Genomic DNA, 13162 nt, shown 5'->3' with positions numbered 1-13162 from the left:
TAACACTGCTGTCTCCAACTTTTCTTCTTTCAATCTCTCTGGAACCCTCCATGTTTCAACCACTGCAAACTTCTTGCATCAAGGTCACTAAAAAGCTCCATTGATAAATCCAATGGCAAGTTCTTGATATTCATATTATTTGCTCTATCAGTAGCTCTTTACAGAGTGAGTCACTGTCATTCCTGAAATGCTTTTTTCCCCACTTAACTTCTAGGACATCACACACATCCGTTTTTCCCTTCTTCCTTTCTAGCTGTTCAGCTCATCATCTTTTCCTAGGTTATCTTTTTCTAGGTCATCAACCTGACCTCTACATGTTGGATTGCCCTCTGACTTGATCCTTGGACCTCTGTTACATCTATACTTACCCCATTGTCAGCAAAACCTGAATCCTCATCCAGGAGCATGGCATGAAATGTCATTTTTATTCTGATGACTCCCAAATGTATATCTCTAGCCTGAAATCTTAACATTTATATGTGATACATAAACTGACATTTCAAATTTAACATGTATAACATTGACCTTGTAACTCCTATACAAAGCTGTTCCTTTCCCAGTTTTTTTCATTTCGATTAATGATAATTCTATACTTTTATTTGCTCAGATCTAAAGTCTTGGTGTCATCCTTGATATTTTACTTTATTTCACATCCCACATCCCCTGTGTTAGCAAAACCTATAGACTCAGCCTTCAAATTATAGTTGCTTCACCCTCTCCACTCTCATGATTAACCACCATCAGTCCTAGGCCAGCATTCTGCAATAATATAACTATCACTCCAGTGCTTATCTTTCTCCTCTTTAACTTATTCTTAAGAGAGTAGTCTACAGGATTTATGTTAAAAATTAGGTCAGATGATGTCACTCTTGAGCTCAACATCATGTAATGGTTTCTACTCTTCCTCAGAGTAAAAGCCAAAGTCCTTTCTATGTTAATCGAGGGCCTACATGATATATATCCCTTCCCTGCCATGTTATTCTGTGACCTTATATACCGCACTCTCATTCCACTCCCAACCAGAGTAGCTTCTTCATTCTTTCTTGAAGTTGTCAGGCAAGCTCCCATCTCAGGGCCTTTCACCCTCTGCCTGGAATCCTCTTCTCCCAAATAGCTTTATGGCTCACTTCCTCATTTTCTAGAAGTTTCTATACAAATATTACCTTCTCAGTGATGCTTTTTCTGGCAACTCATTTTAAATTTTTTATTCTGTCCCTCAAATTAAAACATAGGAAATATGTGAAGAGATACTAGTGTTTGGTGTGTTTTATTTATTTTTTTATTGTGTGTTTTCCATACATGGTTCATATAACATGTTTTTTCGAACTAAGCAATGTGTCCTGAGGAGCTATGTATACAAATTTATCCAATTGTGTATCATTCTTTTTAACTGCTACATAGTATTCTATAGTGTGGATACACCAAAGTTTTCTAGTTCTTCCACTATTAATGGACATTTACATTTTTTCCATTTTAAGTTATTACAAAGGTGATTTGAAACTCCTGTGCATGCATGTTTGAGTTTGTACTTATTATTCTTACAAATAATGAGAAATCAAATTTCAAAGTCATGGACTATGCATGTTTTTGTGGTTAATAATTTTACCAAACTACCAATTACACTGTCAACAGCAGTGTAGGAGAGATCCTATACCTCTCCAACCATATCAACAGCGCTGCTTTCAGATTTTGTAACTTTCTACTACTCTGATGGGTTAAAAGCAATGGTGTGTATTATCTTTTTTTAAATTTGAACTTGTGTTATTGCTTGTTCATCTTTTAATCTGTTACTGATCATTTGTACTGCCTATTCTATGAAGCAATTTCTGTGAATTGCTTCTTGTGAGTTTTGCCCACTTTTGAATTTGGTTGTTTTATTTTTTATGATTTATAGTAATAATTTGCATATTATTGATACTAATCCTCTGAGATATATATTGCAAATATTGTCCTATGATCTTACACTTGTTTTACAAATTTATGCTATTTTCCATATAAATAAATTTAATGTAGTCATACATATGATTTCCTCTTTTTAAAATTTTTTTCTTTCCTGTTAAGTAAGCCTTTCCTAGCTCAAGATCCTAAGCATTGTCTTTTTCTTCTAACACCTAAATAGTTTGTTTTATTTTTTCTTTGTATGAAGTCTTTAATTCATCTTGAATTTTGTTTTTATGAACAGTGCAATTTATAGATCCACCTGTATTTAATTTACTTTTATTTTCTGCAAATGGATATCAAATGAACTCACCTTTTAAGCAAACTTCTGTTTTTCCTCTGCTGGCTTAAAATGGTGTCTTTATCAAACACTCAACTTTGTCTTACCTCTACAATTTTGTTCCACTAGTCTGTTTTCCATTCTCCTGCTAATATCGTATACTTATTTTTCTAGATATTTTATCAGAATCAATTATCATAGTTCCTTGACATATAATGAGAAGATGAAATATACAAAATGGATTCTTTCCAGAAGTTTCATAATCAATGTTCCTATAGTTCAAGTAGTACAAAGAAAGGTCAATTGGTGGCCCTTAACTAATCAAGTGTTTATGTATGTACTTTTCAAGAGACTAGCCATTATAAATGCAAGATTCACTCCTTAGCTGTTCAGTCTCCTCGGTGAATGCTCAGAATGACAAGCTTAAAGCATCTGTGCATTAGCTCCTCACCTATTTTCCAATTTGTATCTAGTAGCAAAGCCAACAGAAAATCAATTGCTTCTTTTTTCTATTCCACAGGGAAAGATGCTTTGAGAAACAATCACCAGTATCCAATTGCAGTCAGCATTTTGTGGCAACGTACCATTTCCAAACTGACTTTAGTTTAAGTCACCTGGAAAATTAAAGTGAGAAAGATTTGAGAGAAGATGCCTAATCAGTCTAGTAGGCTTTGTTTCACTTTTAGCAGAATAGGTATTACTATATACATAAAATAAAAAAGTTATTTAAATATTAAGTAAAACAGCATTTTTGTGTGTGTGTGAGGAAGATTGGCCCTGAGCTAACATCTGTTGCCAATCTTCCTCTACTTTTGCTTGAGGAAGATAGTCCCTGAGCTAACGTCTGTGCCAGTCTTCCTCTATTTTGCATATGGGATGACACCACAATGTAACTTGATGAGTAGTGTGTAGGTCCACCTCCGGGACCCAAACCCATGAACCCCAGGCTGCCAAAGTGGAGCACACGAACTTAACCAGTATACCACCAGGCCGGTCCCAGTAAAACATTTTATTTTATTTATTTATTTATTTGGCGAGGAGATTAGCCCTGAGCTAACATCCATTGCCCATCTTCCCCTTTCTGTTTTTTTTTGGCTTGAGGAACATTAGCCCTGAGCTAATATCTGTGCCAATCTTCCTCTACTTTGCATAAAACATCATTTTAACAGTAGAAACTAATATACTATCATTTGAACATATGATCATAGTTAATATATATTCATACAAATCTACTTCTAAAGATAGAAAATCTCATTAAATCAATTAATGCTATATATCTTTTTCCAATTATATACTCCCTTGTTTTGAAGATGGAGGACTTATCCTGAAGCAGATTGCTCAATTTCCTCACAAATATGATCATTCCTTCTTCTTATAATAACATGCTTCTATAACACTTATAAAGCTTTATAATTTTTGTAAGAATACCTTACATATAAAATATTATCTTCTAAAATATACCAATGATACCTTATATTTGCCCAGAACTTTAACATTGACAATGTACTTTTAAATATATTATCTTTATTTTTATACATAAGAAGAAAGCTCTTAACCACAGTTGCTAATATCATGGTTCTTGGATAGAACTCAGGTTTGAGGGAGAGTTAGAGAGAATATGTTCCACTGGTTGCATTCTGTGGTTATATTCTATTATCTGATTTTTGTGTGTTAATAAATGCCCCACAAACTGCCTGGTTCCCTTTTCCACTTATCCACTCTAGGGAGAGCCACTGGGAAGCATCAAGTAGAAGTAATTGCCTTTGAGATAATCTACTTAGAACCAGAGAGATGCTAGATGTGCAGGTTTCCATTGATGTTATGCATTTCCTGCCACCATGGGGCAGGCGGGTTGCGTTCCTCCTAATCTTTGAACTTCTTCTTTAGTCCCATTCTGAAACATCTATTTTAGCTTCAGCTGAGTCCCCAACACAATGAATAGGGACCCAAATACAAGTAAAATAAATATTGTTGCGTTAATCTAATGGAAAAGGAAAAACTTACTCTATTTTTATTATTATAGTACCAAGCATAAAGTTAATATCACATTTATTCTTTTAGTAGTTCTGACTTATTAAAGTGTTAGGTCTAAAGGCATAGTCTTAGTTGGATACTTTTCCCTAGGCTTCTTATTTAGGTGTCTTTCCATGATTTTCCTCATAGGTTTCAAATTCTCTCTTACCCGCCTGTTGGAATAGAACATATTTTCCTATTCAAATAAATGTTTGATAATTATCTTGAGTTACTTTGCTATCCTCAAGGAATGATGGAGGAAATATGACCCATAATTAGGTAACCTTCAATCATCAAAGATTAGTAAAGTTAGTATTCAAGAAATAGTGGATGTTTCATGAGGCAATTTGAGAAAGAAAATAGAAGAAAGTAATGCATACCTTACCATTAAAACTCTATAAACCCTAGAAACTGCGAGAAAGGTAAAAAACTGTGTGCATATCACTTCATATACATTAAGATGGCTATTATCAAAAAGTTAAAATTAACAAGTGTTATTAAGGATATGAAGAAATTGGAACCCTTGTGCATTGCTGATGGGAATGTAAAATGGTTGCAGTAACTAGGAAAAACTGTATGGTAGATGCTCAAAAAAGTTAAACATAGAATTACCATGTGATCCAACATTTGCCCTTCTAGGTATATGCTCAAAATAGTTGAAAGTACTGACTCAAACAGATATTTGTACACCCATGCTCATAGCACCATTATACACAAAAGCCAAAAGGTGGAAACAACCCAAATTCCATCAACAGATGAATGTTCGGGATGATAAAAACATTCTAGAAATGGATATTGGTAATGATTTCACAACACTGTGAATAATCTTAATGCCACTGAATTGTACACTTAAAATGGTTGAAATGGTAAATTTTATGTATATTTTACCATGATAAAAAAAAATCAGATAGTGGTGGGGGGAAACCTGTGTGCACAGGGATGGATATGCATCCTCATGTGACACTTTAATAAACCAGGGGATCATTTTTAGGGAACATTTTTCAGATTGGCATATCCTCCCATTCCTGAAACTTTTAAGAATAACTTGTAGGCACAGAACACAAGCCCTCTCACCACAGAGTTATAATAATAACATATTAAGAGCTTGCTTTCACCACCTACTAGCCCCAGTAAAAATCGTGTATAAAAATGGCCAGGGAGGAGCTTTGTGATTAGAAACTGGGACCCCTCTTGCTGTGCCCTCATTGTGTCCCCACATCTAGTCATAAGTCCTAGACTCGAGAAACCAGGTATGTTAAAAATGGAGACTATGTAGTAAACTGGATATTAGACTATCTTTTTGACAGGTAGCCTCCATTATACATAGAAGAAACGAGTTCCCAGATAAGTACATTACAGAGAGAAAGCTTTCAAAAAAATTTTTGTTTGCTGAGGAAAATTGGCCCTGAGATAACATCTGTTGCTAATCTTTCTCTTTTTGCTCAAGGAAGATTGTCACTGAGCTAATATCTGTGCCAATCTTCCTCTATTTTATGTGGGATGCCACCACAGCATCGCTTGATGAGCAGCACTAGGTCCACCTGGGATCCAAACCCGCGAAACCCAGGCTGCTGAAGTGGAGTGTGCAAACAACCACTACATCACTGGGCTGGCCCCTCAAAATGATTTTTTTAAGTTGAACCTGACCCTTTCTCTTCCACCAATTCATTTCCCTTCCATCACAATATTCCCAGTAGCAGGAGGTGTGGTTGACTTTATAAAGCATTTTGTCTGAAAAGACAAGAAAAAAAGATCTCATTGTTGCAACCCTTTACCTTTCGCCCAGAGAAGTTTGCAATATTAACTAATCCAATGTTTTTGTCTCATTCTTTGCAATTCTTTATAGGCTATAATCAGACTAACTGGTGTCCCAGGCACAGCTTTAACAACCAAAAGTACATTCCACAGCCCCTCCAATATTTATTGTATTTACAAGTAGAGACGTAGAGAGTTCTTAGCAAATCTCTTCAGATCTTAATATAAGGATGTTAATTCAATTAGCTGGAAATTAGAGGAAAAAATAATAACTCTTAAGCAGATGTCTGAATATTCAAAACCTACTTGACTCAACTATTAACCTTTAACCCAAGAGAGAAAATATTCTACACATGAGAAGTTCCAACTGCATGATTATTAATACGTAATTCGATAGAGCATAAAACCAATTTGGGGAAAAAATGAGTGAGGATATAAATGACTTAATGGACAAAGTGGAAATGCCTGAGAAATAAGAAGAGTTTACTGGAAGTTCATCTACTCTCTATCTGAAGGAGCAGCCCATAGTCTGGTGTCATATAATACTGACGAAAAATTAAAAAGCTCATTTTTAAAAAGATCTTAATTCTCCTGATTTTAATATATTTTTATTATCTTTGGACTTTTCCTCCTTAAATTAACATTCTTAATTTTTAAAAGATAAAATATATGCGTACCAATCATTATTTATAATCCATCTACTACATTAAAATTTTTTTTAAAAAATCTCCTAAGAACATAAACCAAAATGGGAAAGGACATTTAAAAAAACCAACAAAACGAAATTTCATTTAAAAAAACGATGTCACAAAAATAGTTACTGTTTTAGTGCCCTTGTCATCTTGTTGAGTAGCTGCTATTGTATATGTTCTATTGGAAACCTTGAAATTATCATTTGTCTTTCCCCATATTTAATGTTAATCTTTTGCTTTGGAATGGTTTCCCTTCATGAAGCTGTATGAGTTTTGCTTTTTATTTTAGGATGAGAGTGTATATGTGTGTACTATTTATCCTGCCTTATTTGAAAATCCCGAAGGAATTTAAATTATACATTAGCATCTAAGCAAGTGTTACAAATGAAGACCCTCTCTTAAAAGGAACTGTATTATTCATCTAATGTACATTTTTAATTACTACTAACTGGCTTCCTTAAAAGATAAAACTTCTTCCATGATCATGCTGTTTACTGAAGCACTAAAAAACATTCTTTATTTGTCAAATCTACATTAACTCAATATGTTGAAGGATACTAACATTTGTGTATTTCAATGTCTCAATTTTAAATTATTTTACACATACACATAATACTTATTTTCGTTAAAATAAAGGAGTTAAATTTATTTTTCTCAGCAAATGAAATAATTTTAAAGAGCTATTAAATTGCCTTAAGAAAAAGGATTAAAATTTCTCATTTGTTCATAATTTTTAATATAGATAATTTGGATTTGCTATAACTTTTTGGAGTGTATATATACAAGTACACATCATAATTATATGATATAATATCACATGGTATGATGCTTTCTGTATATATGTTCATGGTAACTTTCAAAAGCAGAAATGAGGGCCGGCCCCATGGCATAGTAGTTAAGTTTTGGCACACTCTGCTTTGGCGGCCCAGGTTTGTGGGTTCAGATCCCAGACACAGACCTACTCCACTCATCAGCCATGCTGTGGCAGTGACCCATATACAAAATAGAGGAAGATTGGTACAGATGTTAGCTCAGGGCCAGTATTCCTCAGAAAAAAAAAAAAAAAGAAGAAGTAAGGTTTTAGAAGAAAGTTTGAAGTGATAGGCAGTGTATTTCATGGAATTTCCAAGATGGTCCTTGGATTCAGTATAGGTTTTATTTAAAGCCACTAATGCCTTTGACAGTATAAATGAGAGTAGTGAACTTGCAATGCAGTACAAACTAATGGAGTTTGGTATAACTTTCTGAAAAACCATGTAGTATAATGCACACATGCTAGCATTTGTTTATGAACTAGAAGGGCACTTGTGTATGTAGGGTGATATTGTGTCAAAGCTTTAATGACACTTAGGTTTACTCATATCTGTACATATCTAAAGGATAGGTAGAAGTAGGCTTATCAATTAGCTTTTTGGAGAGACAGCACTATGGGAAGAGAAAAAAGGCATACACAATGAGCTCAAGGCAAGGAGAGATATTGCGAGGAGGAGTTAATATGCCACTTAGATTGGGCTCTTTTCCAGCCTCTTGAACTCTTGACTAAGTCCTAGCATGAGTCCTAGTAATAAGAGAACATATGAAAAACTAAAATTGAATTAACACAAAAAGCAGATGCGTCATTATAGCAGTTTTTGGTCCTCCTGATATTATTGGCATGTTAGTAGCTTTTCCAATGACAGGAGATAATATTCCCCTCTCAGACATAATCACTCTCAATACCAGGCATTAGCCAACATGATGGAAGGATCAGCAGGCGCCAGCCGCAGAAACACTGCCTTTGGCAGGCATGAACAACAGCAGTAACTTCTGGGGTAAATGACAAAATTGTTGCTGCTTATTAGCGTCCACAGGAAGAGGAAACCTCACTATAGGGAACTAAATGCTGCTGCCACCTTTTGGCCAAAGAGACACATGAGTCACTCTCTGTGTACTCCTGAAACCATTTTGAAACACTTTTAGATGTTATGGATTTTCCACAAATAAATGGGGATAGAGGCTGGTAAACACTGATTCATGCCTGTTATTTTGATCATATTTTTCTTTTCATGGCTTTTATAATTTCAAACATATAGGTTACCTATATAAATAGTTTTGAATATGCCCAATACATGCATCCTTGAAAAGTTTTCTATAATCGAATTGTTATATATTGAGTATGTGATTTTCATTCTTTTTAAAAGTACAATGTACATCTTCCAATTTATTTGTTTTCCGGGCATATAAATTCATTTTAACAAAGAAAGACCTTTATTTTTAATTCCCTTTCAATTTGTTCATCAAACCACTTCATAAATATTTCTTGATTACATGCTATATTTCAGGCACATACCACTTCTATCAATGATATTTTGATCTTTTTGCATAAATATTTTTAAATAATTTTAAACTTATAGAAAAGTTACAAGAAAAAATAATGTTTTATCCTGAACTGTGAGAGAGTAGGTTGCTAACCTAATGCCCTAACATCTCCAAAAAGTTTAGTTTCTACTTCTACATCACTGGTATAAGGGAAGGCTCTTGTTTGAAGCCTTCAAGTCGGAAAATTAATACTATTAAATGGCCACAATCTAATTTCAAACTCCTTTCATATAATAATTGTCCCTATGGTATTCTTTGTAACAAAAGGATACAGTTCAGAATCAGATATTATATTAATTTATCATATCTCCTTAGACTCCATCAGTCTAAAATAGTTCCTCAATCTTTCACTTTTATGACCTTGACAATTTTAAAGATTACAGGCCAGTTACTTTGTAGTTTTTGCTTCAATTTTGGTTTGTCTGAAATTTCCTTACAGTTATATTCAAGTTATCAAGTGATGCTGTGTTATTCTTCATGCTTCCTAGAGGAGGTGAACAATTTTGATTTGACTCATTATTGATCATGCTCACTTTGTTCTCTTGAGTAAATTGTTATCTTTCACGCACTGTAAAATTATTCTCTCTTGTTTTTAATTAATAAGTATTTTGTGGGGAAGGTGCTTGGAAACTATGTAAACACCTTGTTTGGCATCTAACTCTATATTTATTTATTTCTATCACTATAGAGTCAAGTTTCCTATTTTATTAAATGCACTACAATTCACTATTATCATTATTTATCTTGATCTCAGATTTGGCCAACAGCAGCCTCTTCAACTTGTGTCCTTTTGACATGTCCCCATCACTCTTTGAGCACTTCCTTGTTTCCAGACACAAGAGGATATTCCAGGGACATCTTCCATTTTCTCTGTTCCAGCCCTAGAATCATCCATTTTCAAAAGCCTTCGTTCCTTCTACTGAAGCTTGGTATTTAGAAGCCAAGATGTGGGTGCCAATACCTCAGTGCTATTGTGTGGATTGCTGCTCCAAAGCATATATTATACACAAGCATATATATTATATATATATATATATATATACATGCACACATATATATACTCTAAGACATATATATATATATATATATATATATATATATATATATATATAATCATAAGACCCTTTCTAGTTTTATCCCTTTTCATATTTGTAAATTCCTTCTTCACCAGTGGCCAGTGAGAATCCTCGCTCCCATTTTCCTTAATATATTTATTATTTGATAAAAATCCCCTGTATATAAGCAGTCTGCCAGCACTGCTACTGTCCCCTTCCTATGTGGTTGCCTTCCTCACTCTACTCTTGCTCTGTCTTGCCTCACTGGGCCTTACTGACTTGGATGTCCTCTTCACTATAGTCAGACTCTGCCACACTGGCCTTCTCAATGTACTGACACCTTCCTCGCCCTGCTCAGTCTCTGGCTTCCCATGCTGGGCACCCAAACACATGAATGTCCTCTTCACTCCACTTGGAGTCTGATGCTCCAAAATTTACTTCCATATGGATGCCCTCCCCATTTTTCTCTTGTTCTAAAACCCCTCATGGAGCCATCCCCTATGCAGGTTGCCTCCTCACCCTGCTTGGGCTCTGACATGTGTGGTGGGCTGCATCCACACATGGAGGCCCTCTTTATCCTAATTGGGTTCTGAAATGCCACACTGGACTACCTTCCCCCACATGGAAGTACTTCTCACCCGACATGGGCTTTCACACCTTGCTCCAAACTGCTCACATATGTGGTACCCATTCTCAATCTGCTCAGGACCTGGCCTCCCGTGCTAGGCCCCTTCCCCTCACATGGATACCTTTATCAAGCTGCTTGGACTCTGACTCCTCATGCCAGCGCACCAATCCTCACTAACCTAGCTTTCTTGAAAACCACCTAATAACCTTATAACTGAATTGACCAGGAAAGCAAAGGGAAGGGAAAGCAGAAATAGGTGATAAGGTAAAGAAGAAGAGAAAATCTCTTCATTCATTTTCATTATTTAATAGAGTCTGTGAGACTACAGCAAATGTTTGAATGGTAGCAGGGCATGGATAACTAAAGAGGTAGAAATTAGAGTGGCCGTGGTGGCAGCAGCAATCAGGATTTCATAGTAGCCCATTATGTAATATAAAGTAGAGGAAGATGGGCACGGATGTTAGCTCAGGGCCAGTCTTCCTCAGCAAAAAGAGGAGGATTGGCAGCAGTTAGCTCAGGGCTTATCTTCCTCAAAAAGAATAAAATAAAAAAAATAAAAAATACTATTAACATTCCCAAATATGTTACCTAGTAATAAGTCTATCAAAAGACGGCTGAATTTTATGAGGATTTTTTCTTTAGCTTCAAAAAACAAAAATGATGACAAGTGAATGGATATAATCCATGTGTCATACAGATGCCAATTCTCCTCCAAATTGTTCTATATATTCAAAGTGAAGCTTATAAAATTCTTAATGTGTTTCATGAAGGAGCTTGACAAATGTATAAGCAGGAGCAAAGACCAAAGAATTGGCAACATGTTCTTGAAAACAAACAAGACTCACTAGTATATGCTTTTAGCAATAAAGACAGTGTGGTATTTGCAAAGTTACAGAATGTAGAAGCCAAAGATACTAGCAAGTGTGTGTGTGTGTTAATGAATAGCACAGGTACCAAGGAAGATCTGTGGAGAACAGATGGTCTTTTAAATTAATAGGAAAATTGATGCTCCAGCTAAGAAACAAAAACATTCTCTACTTTACATTATATGCATACACAGAAGTGTATTTAGATGGATTAATTTCTTAAATGTTAAAGGAAAACTTAAGATATTTAGAAGAAAATATAGGAGAATTATCTTTATGATTCAAGGATACGGAGTTTTTCAAACCATATATAAAAACACATTAATTATAAAAGACAAGATAGGTAAATTCTATTATATTGATATTAAGAACTTTTTATCAGAATAAATCTGTAATCTATCATTAATAAATCTGTAATAGGTATTTTAACTATAATCTATAAGATCTATAAAAAAAGATATTTTAACAGAGATAAAACAGGAATATTATACTCAAGTGCATTAGGGAAATTAAAATTAAGATATCATATGATACTTTTTTATTGAGGTAACATTGGTTTATAATATTATATAAATTTCAGGTGTACATCGTTATATTTCGATTTCTGTGTAGATTACATCGTGTTCACCAACCAAAGACTAATTACCGTACGTCACCATACACTCACAGGATACTATTTATATCCACTAGAACTAGGTTGTCAAAAACTCTGAGGCCAAAGTGGACTTCCTCATACTCTCTCCTCCTAAAAGTCTATCATTCCTCCTAGAAACCTACACAAGGAGATAAGATGAGTCTTCTGAGTAGACACTTAACTAACTTGTTTCCTGGAGGAGCAGAGTCTGCCTCCAACTCGGGTGAGTACAGACAGCGGCCTCTGATGCATTAACTGTACCCGATAGAGGACACATTTTCACAATATCAGTCACCCTCCTCACTTCAAGAGAAGTATCTGCCATGGAGAGAATGGAAAAACGTTCATTCTAATACATTAGAGACTTTGGTCTGATTTTATGAGTTGAGTTATAAAAGGGAATAATGGTATGTCTTCTCATATGTGTGCGTGTGTCTCTGTCTCTCTTTTTTTTCTTTTAACATTTCTCTCCTTGGTACTTCCTGGCAGAGATAAGCCTCTAAGAGAATATGATTTTAAGGCATCATGATACCATACACATTCCACTCTATGATTTACTGGAAACCAACAGGGGCTCTCTCAGGATTAAATTAGACATTATAGAGAAAGAAGCTCCAATGCTTTTAGCTATGTGAGTGTTAGAGGAAACAAGCCAGTGAGCAGTGAGAAATATGTGTGTACATGCATGTGTAATCAGTGAAGAGAAAGGGAAAGGGCTGCCACTTTTGAGTCAATTATTTGAAGAAGATAATTTAAGGTAGCTCTTCTGCAAACTTTTTAGGAACGATTCTCCTAAAATGATGCACGTGATAAAATGACTCATTTTCCAGTTGGTTGTTTTGATAGCGTAGAGTCAGAGCCAGTAAGTTACAACTTAATGCAGAAATCATCAGAAGGGCAGTAATTTTTAAAGAAAATTCTCCTTTGATAATTTTTCCTCTGC

The sequence above is a fragment of the Equus przewalskii genome, chromosome X, assembly GCF_037783145.1.
Source record: "Equus przewalskii isolate Varuska chromosome X, EquPr2, whole genome shotgun sequence".
Taxonomy (NCBI): domain Eukaryota; kingdom Metazoa; phylum Chordata; class Mammalia; order Perissodactyla; family Equidae; genus Equus; species Equus przewalskii.
Note: the sequence above shows the minus strand (reverse complement) of the source record.